This window comes from Polypterus senegalus, chromosome 6 (assembly GCF_016835505.1).
Source record: "Polypterus senegalus isolate Bchr_013 chromosome 6, ASM1683550v1, whole genome shotgun sequence".
Lineage (NCBI taxonomy): Eukaryota > Metazoa > Chordata > Cladistia > Polypteriformes > Polypteridae > Polypterus > Polypterus senegalus.
Genome location: NC_053159.1, coordinates 52,432,057 through 52,449,206, shown reverse-complemented (window position 1 = coordinate 52,449,206; position 17,150 = coordinate 52,432,057). Strand labels below are relative to the sequence as shown.

General features: G+C 38.5%; 1 long non-coding RNA gene across 1 annotated transcript; it reads left to right on the top strand.

The window, feature by feature from the left end:
• Positions 1-752: 752 nt before the first annotated feature.
• Positions 753-11,774, top strand: LOC120530524. The gene is made up of 3 exons (XR_005633983.1): positions 753-825; positions 6,438-6,505; positions 11,600-11,774. It is a non-coding gene; the product is annotated as an uncharacterized LOC120530524 (long non-coding RNA).
• Positions 11,775-17,150: the final 5,376 nt, after the last annotated feature.

The window sequence follows — 17,150 nt, the reverse complement described above, 5'->3', positions numbered from 1 at the left end:
AGCCTTTATGCCTGGTGCAGCTGCGTTGTTCTTATGTGTGAGTGGACATTTCTTGCGGGGAGGGCTTCTATTCTCTTTCTCTGATGTAGAACCCTCATCCTTATCTGAGTTCACCTCACCTCATCTTATTTGAAAACTAACAGTGTCAGATCGGGGGGAACATGGACGTGACTGAGAGAATAAAAGTGAATAATTTAACAAAACACTTTTAAAAATACCAAGATTTACACCAGATGTTACAGACTCAAATAAATCAAATGTATGTTTTTATTTTATAAAAGCAATAATAATAGCGGTTCACTACGGTTCAATGGATGAACTGGGATTAAACCCACCACCTCTCAACTTGGAGACAGTAGTTCTTACTTCTACACCAGCCAAGCACACATATATGTGAGTGTGTGTTTCGTACCCTATCCCAATTTCTTTTACTTTGGTTAAATCCTTGAAAAACAGCGCACTTGTTTTGTTATATGTGTCTTTTGTGAAAGTGTTTATTTGATATTTGGATTTCAGCATTTTGCCAATTATTTATAGAACATGAAAAATGCTTCTGTTTCTGTTCTAATTATATGTTCTTGGCTCGTATTTCCTGTCATCCTACAGTTACATAGATCGTTGTAGACACAGAACACACATGAAATGTATGTGTTCCAAATTATTTACCCTATAAAATTCAAGCCACCTCACACCCAGATAAACAGACTTGAGTTGGGAGAATTTTGTGTACGACTAAAGCTGCGTTGGTGGGGGGGATGTGTTAGCAGGCTCCCTGCTGCCAGTGCTGATCGTCACATTTTCAAAACAAAAGACATTGATGAGGAGGTGAGAGGAAATTTAAGGTGGCCTGAAATTATGAGTTTTTTCATAGGCTTCAGGGATTCTAATGTTAATCATTTTGGGGGGTTAACAAGCTCAGTTTGTCAGATGTCTGTAGAAGAGGAGACCAATATTCCTATTTAAAAGGAGTTTGATTTGTCACCCTCAATATAGTAATATAAGAAGCAAATTTCTCTAAAAGGGAAAAGAAAGCTAATAAATTTAAAACACTAAAGCTTTAAATTAAACAGAACACCAGCATTTAATAGGTTATTTGACAGAGGAATAGATGTGTTTTTCAGAAGTAAATGAATGCATTTCAATCAGGTTAGCTGTATTTTTCAGAATGTTCAGTGAGACAATCTTCACTTCTTTTGTTCACTGAGATGTTATCAAAGTGGTGCATCATTCATCTTTTTTATGGCCAGTATTCTTTCATCATTTGCATTCTGAGACTGACCTCATTACATAGACTAAAGAGAGAGTTGTACCATTTAATTGATCTGTAAAAGCTTCTAGTTTATTTAATAGTTAAGAAATAGTTTCCTGTTTTTGCTTTGGTGCTGTATTATGTATTTAATATATTTGATCTTCGAAATGTTTTCAGTATATCTTACTGACAATTGCTGACTGGGGGCTTAATTGGTAGTGATGGGAGGGACGGAAACAGTATACTGATTTTTGAGCGAGGATTGTGTTTTTGAATATACTTAGTAGATAAAAAAGAATCTTGAGTTATCACTGGAAATGATTTATTTTCAGCAACTGTTGGAGTCCCACATGCTTTTGTTGTCAAAATAGAATGTTATATTTTATATATGATGTAATTTTGTAAATTAATATACTGGTACAAGTTCAATTGAAGTCAGAATGCCCTAGTTTAACAGGCCAGAAATTGTTTTGAATTGTTTTTCTATTCCTTTAAATTTACATTTAGAATTTTAGTAATTACTGTATTAGTGTGAATTAATTCAAGAAGGCTGGTGATGTTGCAATGTAGGTATATGTACTACTATTGTTTATACCTGAGGTTATCTATGGAAAGTTTCAGTTGGACTCAGGATTGTCATGAGTCACTGCGACAATTCAATTGCTCCTTGCTGCATAGCACCTGCAAAGCCATTTCAATCTTATTTTATGTGTTTGTTTTCCTGAGTCTATTCAGTCAAAAAACAGCAATGAAATGGTACTAAAAAACTTTAGTAATTTTTGTTTATGGTTATTACATGTTAATAGTTTTTATTACTTATTATTTATATTATTAGTTCATCTGGTGACATTTAAGAGTTTCTGGTTTTAACTCTAACTCTGACTTAGTCCCTACTTGAAATTTGAGTAGATTTATTTTCCTATGCAAGTGCAAAGTTAGAAGTAGATGGTTTCTGATAAGGCAGCGATATTTCTTCTGAAAAGGTTTTAGAGAACATTCTTAGAAAATTGAAAACAAATAAAAGTCCTGGACCAGAGCATCTTAGTGGAATGCTCTTGTAATATTGTACATATTTTTAACTTATTTTTAGGTTGTCATTTTAACAGTAGAAGGTTCCAAAGCTATGGAAACAAGCTACTGTCATTCCAGCAGCCAAAAACAAAAACACTAAAACTTTAATTGACTTCAGACCAGTGGCCCTGACATCAGTGGTTATAAAATCATTTCAAAAACGTATTTGTAAAAAGGAGGCTAACAGAGAAAACTCAGTGTTTATTAGATCCATTTTAGTTTTCCCACTAGTCTTATACAGGTAGAGTGGACACCATCATCATTTTGATTCATCTGTTATACATCCACTTGGTGGATATCTAGACTCGCTTGAGGCTCCTGTTTGTAGACTTTGCATGTGTTTTTAACACCATCCAGCGCTGACCTTTTTCAGAGAGATGTCAGAGGGGGGCATTTTTTTGATTTCCTGGGTAATCCCGTTACTGATTGTTGTCATGGCTGTCTGCAGGTTGTAGGTATTTTCTGTCTTGCAAAGGAATCACCGCTTTGAAGTTTTGGCTGATTGAGTATACAAACAATACAAAGTTGTCATAACAGATCTGCTCCTTCCTTGGAGGATGTTTGTATTTACCTGACTTGGAAATTACATGTCTGACAATATTGGTTTCTAATCAGCATATCTGTACTCATTCATGGTTGGTAACAATAAATTTTGTTAACCTGTGTTTTCATTAATTGTTAAACCCAGAAAATTTAGATGTGCCATTGTTTAAACCGATTGTCCAGGATTGACAACGGCAGGGACTGAAGGAGATTTGAACTTTTGGGCAGGTGAAGTCAAGGGGAGGGACAGTCCACTGAGAACGCTGCCAAGACACTCGGACAGAGCACAGGGGCTCATAGGCAGACGCGGGTACGTGGCTGGCATGACGTGAGGCACAAGGACAGCAACACTTACTTCCAGGGAGGAAGAGAACTCCACAAGGAGACGGTGGTTGTGGGTCCAGCGAGAGAAGGAAGCCACATGAAAGGACAGAGCAAAGCTGGCAGACGAGAAATGACGAGAAGTCAGTAAATTTCAAGAATTCGCTGTCTCTTAATAAAACTGGGTGGTGTAGTCAGATATTTTAATGGTGTCTAAGTTAGATTACCCATAATTGTGACCAGACACCTGTCACAGAGACATATAAAAGATTTTCTTTTAGATTACAATGTGGTTGGGTGGCTGACTGATTTTCTAACAGTGTTAAAGTCAAGGGTTCTCTATCTGAAATGCTATATTCATCCACATGGCCTCCCCCTCAGGGCTGTATTCCTTCAGCAGTGTTTTACATCCTTTACACAAATAGGTGTTGCAGTAAAATTAAAAGCAGAATCTTAAAGTTTGCTGATGACTCAGTGATTGGAAGTCTACTGAATTCTTGATCCAGCATAGATCATTTTGGCTACTGGACTGATGGATCTTTTCTACACTCAAACATTACAAAAACTAAGAAATTAAAAATCAGTTTTAGAAGAAACACTATTCACTCACCAGGAAACAATCATCAAAGACCATGCAGTGGAGATTGACATTAATACATATTTGGGAACAACCACAGACTCTGAACTGACTTTTAATGAAAATACAGAAGCCATCTGCAAAAAGGGGCAGCAGTGCCTCTACGTTTAAAGAAGCTGTCTTATTAGTGTGAGTGCTACCATTATATTACTCTTTTATACATTTTTATATAGAATCTGTCTTTCCTTTTTTATTTGAAGGAAATAACCTAACATACAAGCAAGTTGAACTTTCATAACTAATGACTTCATAGTCAAACTAGAGAAAAGATGAAATGAAAAAAAAATTGGAAAGTTAAAAAAAAGAAAGCAGAAACAAAAAATTACAAAACCTAACAAAACAGAATTCAACCCTGTCTTTTCCTTAAGATCTGCTGGCCTGGTTTGGAAATCTTAATGTATGCAACAAGAACAGAATAAATCATATTGTAAAATGGACCTAGAAAATAAAAAGGTCTCAACAATCAAATCTCACAGACCTGTTTAATAAGCAAGTGTTACAGAAAGCAGAGTTTATTCTCTCAAATATGACTTATCCTCTATGTTCTTAATTTCAGGAATTCTAACCAGGACACAAGTGCAAGGGTCCAAGGATAAAAAGCAACCAGCTTACATACTATTTAATTCCAACTGTTATTAATCTTCTAAATAAATTCAACTTTAATAAACATCCACTGGTTTAAGTCATGAGTTGAATAGCTATCATTTGTATGAACCATTAATTCTGCCTAAGTGTTGGTTTAATTATTATGTTTCACTGTAAATGCTCACTGCTATATTATTACAATTTGAAACTAAGTTTATGTTTGCTGACTGTGTTCTTTGTGATATGTGTTTAATGTAACATTGTGATCTGTCTGTAAAACCTGCTGACAAAGCAAAATTCCCTCTTAGGAAAGCAAAATTTAATTGAATTGAATAACCTGATAGTTATTTTGTATACTTGTTTTTCTTGTGCTCTGCAGTTTTGCATGGATATTTTCATGAGTGACACTATTCTGGTGCTTCAGAAGTGGTTCTTCATTAGGCATGTGATGGCTGCACACATTTAAGAGTACTCAAACTTTAAGAAACTAAAAAAGAGACTTGTTCTCAAGCAAATAAGCAATTTAGGTGCTGATTCTGGTTTTGATGAAATTTGTTTTGCTGATTTTGAGTTTAGCAAAGCCACCCATACTTTGGTGATTGATCTAACATTTTTCTTGCATTTTTGTGTATTATGCCCTAAAGGAAGCAACCTGATTTTTGAAACTCCAATTGTTCAGGACTTGTTTATTAGTTTTCTTTGAACTTGAGAAAAATGTGCACCATATAAATATGAGTGATACAGAGACCAAAAAATTCTAAATTAGCTACTACTTTGCTTTAGTTTGATACATTAAAACAGAACTTAAGAGCTATTGCTGCTCCGCCAAACTAGTAACAAAGAACCACAGACACCAATTGTTTTAAAACTTTACACATAACTGTTCATTTTTGACGTAGAACCAAGCTTATTTACCACTAAGAAATTAAAGATTGGATTTATGATTTCCCTATAGTGGGAAAATCTCGTAAATGGGTGAACCAAATATGTTTTGCCTATTTGAAAAGTTTTCTTTCCTTTTTTTTTATATTTTATATATTGGTCCTAAAAGAAACCATTATATATTATACATTTAAAAACACACTTGGAGGTTGTGTTTTTAATTTCAAAGCACTTGCAGCAGAATAATGATGGAATGATGCTAGATTAATTTTTGTATTTAGAAAAGGTATTTCTGCTGAGTTATAAAATGATATGGCAAAATATGATGTTGGGGACATTATAAGCCTGGCTCTAATAATAGGAACACTTTTGTCCAAAAACAACCGAGATAACATAATGTAAAAATAAAAATACAAATATCAAAGTGGTCTTTTTAGCATAGTAGTATTATTGAACACCTAATTTTACTTCTTGATACTATATGATCAAGGTATTACTCATCATGAAATAAAAGTTTCTTAGTTAACCATGGCTAATGTGTCATAATCCAAAAAATTCAACTGAAAAAAGATGAAAATATAGGCCTGGGGTAAGAATTATTTTGCTTAACTCCTTTATTAGAATAATACAAAAAACTGTGTTCCCAGTGTTTCTTTAGTAACCACCAGGGGGGCATTTTCCGTACATCGCTTAAATCATCCGAGATCAGTGGCCTCATCTTGGATGAGTTAATGGCGGTGAAGCTCATCCGGGATGAGTCAGTTTTTCAAACGCAGCCGTGTAGTAGATTAGTTTAGCTGGATCTAATCATCCGAGATGAATGCGTGCACCCGCGCTGATTGAAAAGCCCATATATATTGAGTCTAGAAAACATGATCAGCAAGTCTTTGATAGGCTGTAACAAAATGACAAAAGAACGGGCGTATTTTTTTTTCACACAAGCGGACCTTTTATTTGAAGGATATGAAGAATTTCAAGATTTAATATGCACAAGGGATAACACTGCAAAAGCAGCCCAAACCAGAAAAGATGGCTGGCAAAAAGTGGGCAACAAATTAAACGCTAAGTAGTGTGCATTGTACTTACTGAATGCAGCGTTTCATTTCCTATGTGTCAGATTAATTATTATTTAATATGTCATAATTCCAGATCAAACGTGAGCATAAGGAGAACATGGGAAGAGGTTAAATTGAACTACAAGAATTTACTTCAAGCTGGTAAATATTGGTATTTAACTATTTAAAGAATTGTTGACATAAATAATCATATATAATATAAAAAACATTAATTTTAAAGCTAATAAGAAGGCAGACAAGCAAAAAACAGGTGGATGTCCATGCGGTCCAGACCTAACCCCTTCAGAAGTGTTGGCTCTCCAGAAAAATGCCCATCGCCCTGTTTCTGAGGGCATTTTTTTTTGTTGGGTCAGTTGCAGGGAATGTCATATCCCTAGAACTTGTGTCTGACCAACGAAATATTGATGAAGGTCAAATATTTGATAAAGACACTTTGTCTGATTATTCAACAGGAGGAGAGGAACATTTTCCAAATAATGTTTGATCAGACTCCACTCTGATCAGACCCATGTGCCCCAATCACATTTGGAATCCTGGGTAATGAGAATGTTAGGCTAATTGTGAGATTCTTTATTCTTTCTTTAATTGGAAAGCAATCTTGTCATTGGTAGAATTTTTCATAAACATTCATAAGTAATGTTTTTCACGAAAGTGTCACCCTTTAAGTATGTAAGTATGATTTTAAAAGTCAATTTGTATTTGTTTCCTCCATCTTGGCATCTCTACGTATTTCTTCTAATTGTATTTAAATTTTAACCAGATTTGACCTAAGGTATTGTTGAAAACAAGAACCACTATTCAAAGATCAAAAGTACTAGTTCTTGTATGGTCACAGACGTGTTTTTACTTAGTAGACTAGACAGAAAGTCATTTGACACTTTAAACTATAGCTCCTTGCCTATTTAATTAGACTGTGCACAACTTCAGACACTTGAATTATTTTTTAAAAATCACTTTTGTGTGCCTTAAAGAATTTATTTAGAGTAGGGAATCTCTTTTAATTAAATTTGGCGTTTAATGTTGGCTCTATCTTTCAACCTAATAGTTTTTGGATTACAATTTGTTCTGTTTTAGAGAATTTACCTTTTTAGAAATAACACCTGTCTGTTTCTTTGACCTAGATCGTTCCCACTTCCTAGTTTTTCTTTCACGTCCTGGTTCCTCCTTCCTAATATATTTTCTGACATCAGAGTTTGCAGAAAGCTAGGTGATTTTAAGATTCACTCATCTTATCACATTTCATCATTAATACCATCAAGATCCAGTCGTTATTCTCATGAAACTACTTTTATCCTGCCATTGTGGATGGAGAGCTGAATTATGAGATCCAGGAGATTAACTGACTCACATCAACTGTGTTTTAGAGTGCAGTATTTGGTGCATTTATGAGGCCAGCTCTTAGAAAAATGATACTTGATACTGGAAAAAGCTGTCCATACAAATAATTACTCTGCATGTTCCATTGGAGGAATCCAATGAAAGCAGAAGGATGCATTCAAAGCTCATAGGCCTTTTTCTGTTACATGAATCACATGCAGCCATTTGGTTAAACAGTGTGATGTTTTTATTAGTAGTATATCAGACATCCCATGTCAAAGTGATTGCCAGCTACTTAGAATCAAGTATTCATAAAGTGACAGGTGCCCTGCCCCTTTTTGGACCAATGAGTGTATATTGATTTTCATATACCTCTCTCTCTTATCCAATATACAGTTCTGGCTTCTCTGCCTTTGTCCATGGAAATGGAATAAAGTACGCTTTCTTCAGATTCCAACTAATTTTTGTGAGAGAATACTTTTAGGGTAACATAACATTAATCCTAAAGAAATAGCATAAAGGGTTAGTAAATATCAGAAACCTATTTGGGCATATCAGGAAATCAGATTAAGGTCGAAACAAATATGTAATGCACAAAATATACTGAAAGATGACTAAAAGATGACTAAAAAAATCAGCAGATGTTCTGCATAACAACCAGAATGCACAGTTGTGACAAATATAGAAATTTCAAAGGTGGAGGCTCAACCCAAAGGGTATATGAAGAATAAGAATACAATAAAACAGACTTTTATTTTATGTAAGTCATTTGGGTGTAATCCAATGAACCAACCAGAGTAAAATGTAATAATTGATTGAGAATGTATGTAAATTCAATAGTTTATAAAATGAACCTCAATGCTTTGTTTCCCTGACTATTCTAATCATGGTGTAACAGACTAGTGAGAGATGCTCCATTCTCAACATGGTGCTGCAGGGGTAATAAATGACGAAGATGGACAAGCTTTCTCATGCCTTGTTGACTCAAGTAGGTTTTATCAGACTTGTCATGTTAGGGTATAAGTTTCTTTTCTTAATTAGTACTGTATATTTGATTTCTACAATCTTGTTTCTATTTAAAAAAGAAAATATATTTTTTGAAAACACAAGTGAACATCTTTTAACACTAGAATTACCAAAGCCTACGAAAAAACTCATAGATCCGTCCCACCTTAAATTGCTTCGCATTTCTCTGTCAGCGTCTTTTGTCCTATAAATGTGTGGATAAGCAGCAAACAGCAAGCAGCCTGCTATCACATCCCCCACCCCGCACAGTTTTCTTAGCTCAAGTCTGTTTACATGTGTGTCAGTTACTTAGAGTTGTATGAGTGAGAAGTCAAGCAAAATGACACCTTTTATGAATACTATATCATTATTTGGAACACCTGCATTCCATGTGTGTGTCTCTACAATGATCTATGCAAACACATCATTAAAACAGAAACGTTTTTCATGTTTTAGTAATAATTGACAAAATGTAGACATGAAGTGTATAATGTGTGAAGTCTGAATTCCAAATATCAAAGAAACACTTTCACAAAAGGCGCAACGGTATCAGCTTTTGACTGGTAATCAAAACTTCATGGGTTCGATCCCGGACGAGTCCGTTTTGAGAAGTTAGCTGCTCGTGTCTTACTATTTTAGAATAAAAACATACATTTGATTCCAGTCTGTAACAGCTGGTGTAATTTATGATACTTGTAAAGGTTAGCTTTGGTTTTTTTTTTTAGTTTTATTCTCTCAGCCGCGTTCATGATCCCAACCAAACCCCGCATACACTGCTGTTTTCACATAGACGCACTATAACTGAGGTCAACTCAGATCATGACGACGGTTCTACATCGGAGCAAAAATGCACTTTTGCCATTGCTGTACTTTTTATATGTACATGGGAAGCTCTGCATTCTACTTGTGACTCTACCCTGTAGTACGCTGAAGTAAGTAAATAAATAAAGGTAAATAGGTAAATAAGATTCGATCTGGCTCATTGATCCAACGAGTGTTTACAGCATCATCGAGAAAAAGCTTCCGAGGGGAACTAACATGTGAATTTAAAATCTGAGTATAACCCTGTGCATAGCAAATGGCGAGGAATTTTCAGACCATGATTCACTTTCCAGATAACTATTTGTGCTGTATATTGCCTTTAACAACTCCCAAAAAGTAAAAAGAAAAAAAATTTTTTTTTTACTTTGAACATCAACAGGAAGACAGTATTCACTATCCCAATTATGTGTTTGCCTTACACATTGATGAAAAAGAAAACTGGGAATTTTACAGTCCTCACTGTGTCAAAGTTTGTTTTGAAATTTAATGGTACACCTTTCAAAAATGATACTTGCATAATGTTAAAGCCTACAATCACTGCTTTATCACTTAAATGAAGAAAACATACAGATTGCGATTTTTTTAACGATGAAACTGGCTAAAATGCCAAGGACTTTAGGGTTTGAACTGGCCAAAGGCTATTTTTCACACTTTTTCAGCACCTGGGAAAACCAGCCTTACAGACAGAAAAACAGATATTCTGTACCCAGCATTTCATGGTTAATGCTTTTAGAACATTAAAAAAAAAAGCTCAGAGGATTTCAGAGGCATGGCAACAGATAACTCTGGAGCATTTTCCAATGTCAATCAATTGAAGCTTTTGTATCAGAGCAAAATGCTGTTCTAAGTGCAACCTTGAATGGGGTCAATACAGAGAAGTTTTTCTGACCTTCATGCTGATATCATGGAACTCAGAAACGAACAACAGAAAGTCTTATTAATATTTAGGAAGGTCTGTGCTCAAGTGGCGCATCATGACACTGAGATACATTCCCTTTGTGCTGAGACCCAATCTCTCTGTGAGAAACTTTACAAACAAGACAGGGCATGGAGAGACAACCTGAGAATTATTGGAGTTCTGGATAACGTTGAGAATGGAAATATGCTTGGTTTTCTAAAGTTTCAATGGGCCATTTGGTTTCTGTCCATCCCTAATACAGCCCGGAAATAATGTGTGTCTATGGAATAAAATATATAAAAGGGACAGTAACGGTACATGTATTTGTCAAGATGCTTCATTATTCTTTACTAATTTGAAAGAGGCACGCAGAAATCAAAATGTAACATATGAAGGTCGAGAAATCTACTTTTTCGCTGAATACTTGGTCCACACCACACAGGCATGCAAGGCCATATCTCCAATGATCAAAAAGGCTCGAAAAACTGGTCTCTCCACTTTCCTGATTTATCTGACTAAGCTTTGGATTTTCTTCCCTGGAGGGCAGAAGCTGTTCACTGACCTTTAACGAGCATTTAAAGCACTTGACAGCTTCACGTCTACTGGTACTTGGTCGCTTTGTTTTATGTATGCTGTTCCAGTACTGTTTAATCATTTTCCTGAACACACTGATCTGTAATGGCTATTTGGAATGGCAATATTTTTGTTCTTTCATGTATGCAATTGCTTTTGTCTATATTGTCACACACATGCATTTGGGAAACAGTTTACAGGCTTAAATAGATGCAGTCACCCACTGAACCAGGAGTTGCCACTGCCCTTTAACTCTTTTTCCTCTCTCCTGGCAAAAGAAATGAAGAATCCACCCAGAAACATCACTTCTGGTTCCCATCCTCAAGATCCCACCTCTTCCTAGCATCACTTCCTGCACACTCCACTATATATACTGCCATCATTTTCCCTTGTGTCAGTACCGATTTTAACTCTGTCTGTAAAGACGTCATTTCCTTTTCTGGTGCGACAGTATAAGAGGGAGCTCCCAGACGGTGTTCTTGTGTTTATTTTACTATATATATATATGTATTGTCACACACTCGTGAATAGGGGGCAGCCAGCAGGCCCGACACAGTGCAGAAAAACAAAACAGGGGGATTTGACACTGAGCACTAATGCCTCTCTCTTTTATTTATTAGAAAAACCGAAGACTAAAAGAAATACATCCTGGAACTCCTCTACGAATCTGCTTGACACTACAGTAGTTCTACGAAGCACTCCTCTTACGGGTTCCAAACAACCGACTCCCATCAATGACCTCACTTCCTGTCCACTCCTGATGTTCTCACTTTCGCCTATGTCTGTGTCATCATCTCCGGCTCATCTCATCAATGTCACCTTCATTATCCATGTCATTTGTGGTTTTCCTCCATAAAAGCTCTTGTGTAACATCTACTCATTGTCTCATGTAAGTCTGTTATGTGATATAGTTTGGGTATCAGTGCTGAAAGATCACTCCAGACCAACTGACAGTATACGGTATGGCGTCCATAACCTTTATTAGTTTAGTTGGCAGGATTTGTGCTTAATAAGATGACTGAAGAGCATGACCTCAACACCGTTTGGGGATCCTTTTGAAAGAACTTCAGATGGTGAAGTTGGAGCTTGAAAAGACACAGACTCAATTGGCATGAAGCAGAAGATTGTATTGCAGCAGTGGAGGCGGTAAAGTCAGAGGTACCTCGGCTACCCCCTCCTCCACTAGTACCACTAAACGTGGGAGATGATATTGAGTTGTACCTCTTAATTTTTGAACAGACCACGATCTGCAACCACTGGTCAAGGGTGGATTGGGCTCACGTACTCACACTGTACTTGAAGAGTGACACACAGCAGGTCTACTATGACCTCCCTGAGGAGGCCGTTGAGTATGACATCCTCAAGGGCAAGATTTATAAGCGCTACAGTATCACCTCAGGCCTGCAGGCGAGATAGTGATGTCTGTGGAAGTTTGACCCCACAGACCAGCAAGATCTGGGAAAAACTAGGGCACTGGCATGGTCAGACTTTAAGAACACTCAGCAGGTGGTAAAACAGCTCACCTGCGAAACCCTTTTTAACGCTATGCCTGATTACCTTGCCCAGCAGGTCCATCGACAACCATACTTCAATGTGTACGCCCTAGTAGAGGTGATCTAGCGTCATTAAGCAGTTGGCAAATCAGTGGGGGGCACAACGGTTGGCTCATAGATCCCGACAGCGATGTGTCGCTACCTCCGAGCCCATCTGCCGCCCCACAGAACCTCCGGCCAGACTGAAGGAAAAACCACCATGCTATTCTACGCTGTTTTAAGTGTGGAGAGCTGGGAGAAATTATGCCCACCTGCCTGCTGAACTTAGACCCGATGAATTTTACTTGGGCACTGGGAGAGAGGTATTGTGTTTTGTCGAATCACTTGTCTGTTCCTCATACAGGAGTGATTTTAATAAATGGTCACTGGGTGGTCACTATGTTGGATTCTGGGAGTAACATTACAGTTTTTGCTCACCATTTTGTCTTACTGCGACAGTTGTTAAAAACGAAAACCAGTGTGACTTGTATACATGGAGAGACCAGAAAATATAAATCCGCCATGTGCTTTATAACCATGCAGGGCGAGCCGAAAAAATTACTAGTAGCGGTGATGGCTGATCCTCCTTACCTGGTTATATTGGAGTGGGACTGGTCTCATAATAAAAGCAATATTGAAAAAATCACTCCTAAAAGAGGGTTGGGCATTATAATGAATTTAATGTTCTAACCTGGTTGCCCCCACGCCGTGTAGCACAGCAAACCTAGATGATGTCAATCCAGGAAGGCGACAAGGTTGAAATTCCACCCATTGAAGTCGAGCCCGATCCTTTAAGTACACTGTAATTTCAGTTTAAGCGCTCATCTTTTAAACATAAACACTGGAATGATGATTCCCTTCAGTTTGTTAGAAATGCGATAGTTTCCGTTGATGGGCATCCCACACAAAATTCCATACTACTTTGTATTACAAAATGATCTGTTGTATTGAGTAGGAGAACATGAGGATGAGGTAAGGGTATTGCTGTTAGTTCCGCAAATTTACCGGCAAGAGGTTTGCGAACTGGCTCACGCTTACCTCCTGGGCGGTCATTTAGGCACTGCGAAAATGCTGGAGAGAATTAAACTCTGGATCTTTTGGCCAGGAATTAAAGAGGAGGTCCAACTCTTTTGCACTTCTTACCCATAGTGTCAATTGCAACAGATTCCCAGAAGGGACTGTGCTCTTCTCTTTCCTTTACCCCTTGTAGTCATTCCCTTTGAGAGAATCGGAATGAAACTCATCAGCCCTGTAGAACCCTCTGTGAAAGCTCATAAATATATCTTGGTTATGATCATAAATGCTACTTAATTCCAAGAGGCCATCCCCTTGTGTACGGCTAATTTAAAAAATATCTCACAGGAACTGGTATCCCTTATTGCAAGCGTAGGAATCCCAAAAGAAGTCCTCATGGACCAGGGAACTCTTTTTACATCGGACATGTTGAGGGATGTTGCCAAGTTACTCTGTATTAAGCATCTTAAAACATCTGTCTACCACCTGCAAACTGATGGGTTGGTGGAAAGATTTAATCAGACACTTAAGCAGATGCTGCATAAGGTAGTCACAGAGGATGGGAGGAACTGGGATCAGCTACACCTCCTTTTTGCATACCGGGAGATGCCTCAAGCCTCTATGGGGTTTTCCCCTTTTTGAATTACTGTATGGACAACAAAGTATTTTGGATACATAAAAAGTAGGATGGGAAGGGGAGGCACTTCCCTCCACCAACATTCTTGAATATATTGCCTAGTTACGCAATAGATTTGAAAGAATTCATCCCATATTAAAAGAAGACATGGATAAGGCTCAATCAGCGCAGTCGCGGAATTACAATAAAAATAGTATGTTACACAAGTTCCTCTCTGGTTATCGTTTGGTGGTTCTCATGCCCACCTCCCATTCCAAATTGTTGGCCAATTGGTAATGCCCTTACAAGATCAAGGAGAGAAAAGGACTCATCAACTATTTGGTTAAACAGCCAAATCATCGTCCAAGTGTGCGGCTATATCATGTCAACCAGTTGAAGCCGTGGAAGAACAGGGAACTGGATCCCTCCTCCAGCCAACATTGCTCCCTTTTCTCATGCCAACCTATCCTTAATCTCTACCCCAATCTGTCATAACAACAAAAACAGGAGCTGGAAGCAGCCATTACTGTCTGTCTTGGAAGTGATCAATGAGATACCCGGTAGGACTACCCTGATTGATATCATGGCTGACCAGGGGGTAATCGTCAGGGAGCTCCCTTATCGCAAAACATGCGGAAGTAGAGTTGGAGATCAGGAAGATGCTGGATCTAGGCATAACTGAAGAGAACCATAGCCCCTGGTCCAGTCCCATTGTCCTCATCCCCAAACCAGACGGGACCTTGAGGTTCTGTAATAACTTTTCAATCAGGTCTGCAAATTCGATGCATACACCATGCTCAGGGTGGATGAGCTCCTTGAGAGGTTGGGAAATGCCGAATATTTGACTACTCTTGACATGATGAAGGGATACTGGCAAATTCCCTTAACAGAGTCTACAAAAGAAAACACTGTATTTAGTACCCCTAGTGGACACTAGCAGCATAAGGTACTCCCATTTGGATTGCACAGGGCTCCAGCAACGTTCCAATATCTGGTGGACAGTGTTAAAACCCCATATTGTGCCTATTCCGGCGCATGGGATGAACATGTACTGAAGGTCTATACAGTTCTACTGACGCTGGCGAAGGCTGGACTTTGCATCAATCCCAAGAAATGCTTCTTTGGATTGACCGCAGCCAAATTTTTGGGCTACCTAGTGGGCAGGGGAACCAATAAGCCACAGTGTTTGAAAATTGATGCCATACTAAACTGATAACCAAGGAGCAAGGAACAAGTTCAAGGTTTTCTTGGTTTAGCGAGTTACTACCTTCGGTTTGTACCTCAATTCTCAGAAAGACCTGAGCCAGTGAGCAATCCTACAAAGATAAGGGCCCTTTTTAACATGGTATGGGATGATAAAATGGAACTTGCATTTTGTGACTTAAAAAAGGCTCTTACTTCAACACCTGTGTTAAGGACTTCTGATTTCATGCCTTTTTATCCTCCAGACCAGTGCTTCAGACACAGGTCTTGGCGCCATGTTGATCCAAAGCATCAATGGTGTCAAATACCCTGTGATGTACCTGACCTGGAAACTGCTGGACCAGGAGACCAGGTATGTGGCAGTAGAACGAGAGGCCTTGGCGATTAACTGGGCAGTGACCCAGCTGTGGTACTATCTGCTGGGCCAGGAATTCACTCTGATTACGGACCATATTGCTTCACAGTGGATGGCCGTTCAAAAAGAGTCAAATCCCCAGGTCACCAGATTGTTCTTAGATTTGCAGCCTTACAGGTTCAAAGTTGTTTATTGCCATGGCTCTCTCCAAGCTAATGCTGATGCACTTTCTCATGTTTTCGACCTCAGTTTGGGTCGTCCAACCCGATGGGTCTGGGCTGTGGGGGGTAGTCATGTCACACACGCGTGATGAGGCAGCACAGAAAAACAAAACGGAGATTTGACACTGACTACTAATGCCTCTCTCTCTTGTTTATTAGGAAAACCGAAGACTAAAAGAAATACCTCCTAGAACTCCTCTACGAATCAGCTTGGCACAAGTCCCATGAAGCAGTCCTCTACCGGGTTGCAGACATCCGACTCCCATCATTGACCTCACTTTCTGGTCCACTCCTGATGATCTCACTTCCGTCCTCTGTCTGTGTCATCATCTCTGGCTCATCCCAAGAGAAAGATAGATAGATTGATACTTTAAAGAGTGAGGAACTTGCATCAGCAGATGCTGTCCCAGCTGATCGGCTGCCAGCTGAGTGGATTCACGCAGCCGATGCACCTACGGCAAGGTTCATGTGGGAGGAATACCCAGACATTGATCCGTGGGAGCCAAACTGGCTACCAGACTTCACAAGACAGCATGGCTTGCTGTTGGACATGACAGATTACCAGCCACTGGACTACTTCAGGCTGTTCTCTCCTGATGCTGCTTTTCAGCTACTGTCACACGAGACAAACAGGTATGCAGAGCAATTTTTTGAATCACGGATTTTTCAAAGTGGAAACCCACAACAAAAGACGAGATGGGAATAGACTGGTGATATAATTTCAGGGAGCATTGGTCCAAATATACTTTGTTCCCTGGTGGCTTTGGACAAGTTATGCCGCGTGATAAGTATGTGCTGCTGCAAAGTTTTATTCACTTCTGTGATAACCAGAAGCAAATCCCAAGGGGTGAGCCAGGCTATAGCCCCATGTATAAAATTCAGCCCTGTCTGACATTTTGGAACCAACATATAAACAATTTTATCAGCCTGGCCGTGATTTGTCTGTTTATGAATTTATGATAAAATACCAGGGACGCCTTTTTCGGCCAATATATGCTAGACAAGCCCACAAAGCATAAAGAATTTTGTACTGGCAGAAGCAAACACTGGTTTCTGCATGAAAGTAATTACATATACAGGAAAGTATTTCTTTCAAAGAGAGAACTGTCCCTTGACAAGTCAGGTCGTGCTGGAGCTGCTTCAGGGCTATGAACATTTGTGTCATGTTGTGTACATGGACAATTTTTATACATGACCAGAATTGCTCATGGAGCTACACAGTAGGGGATT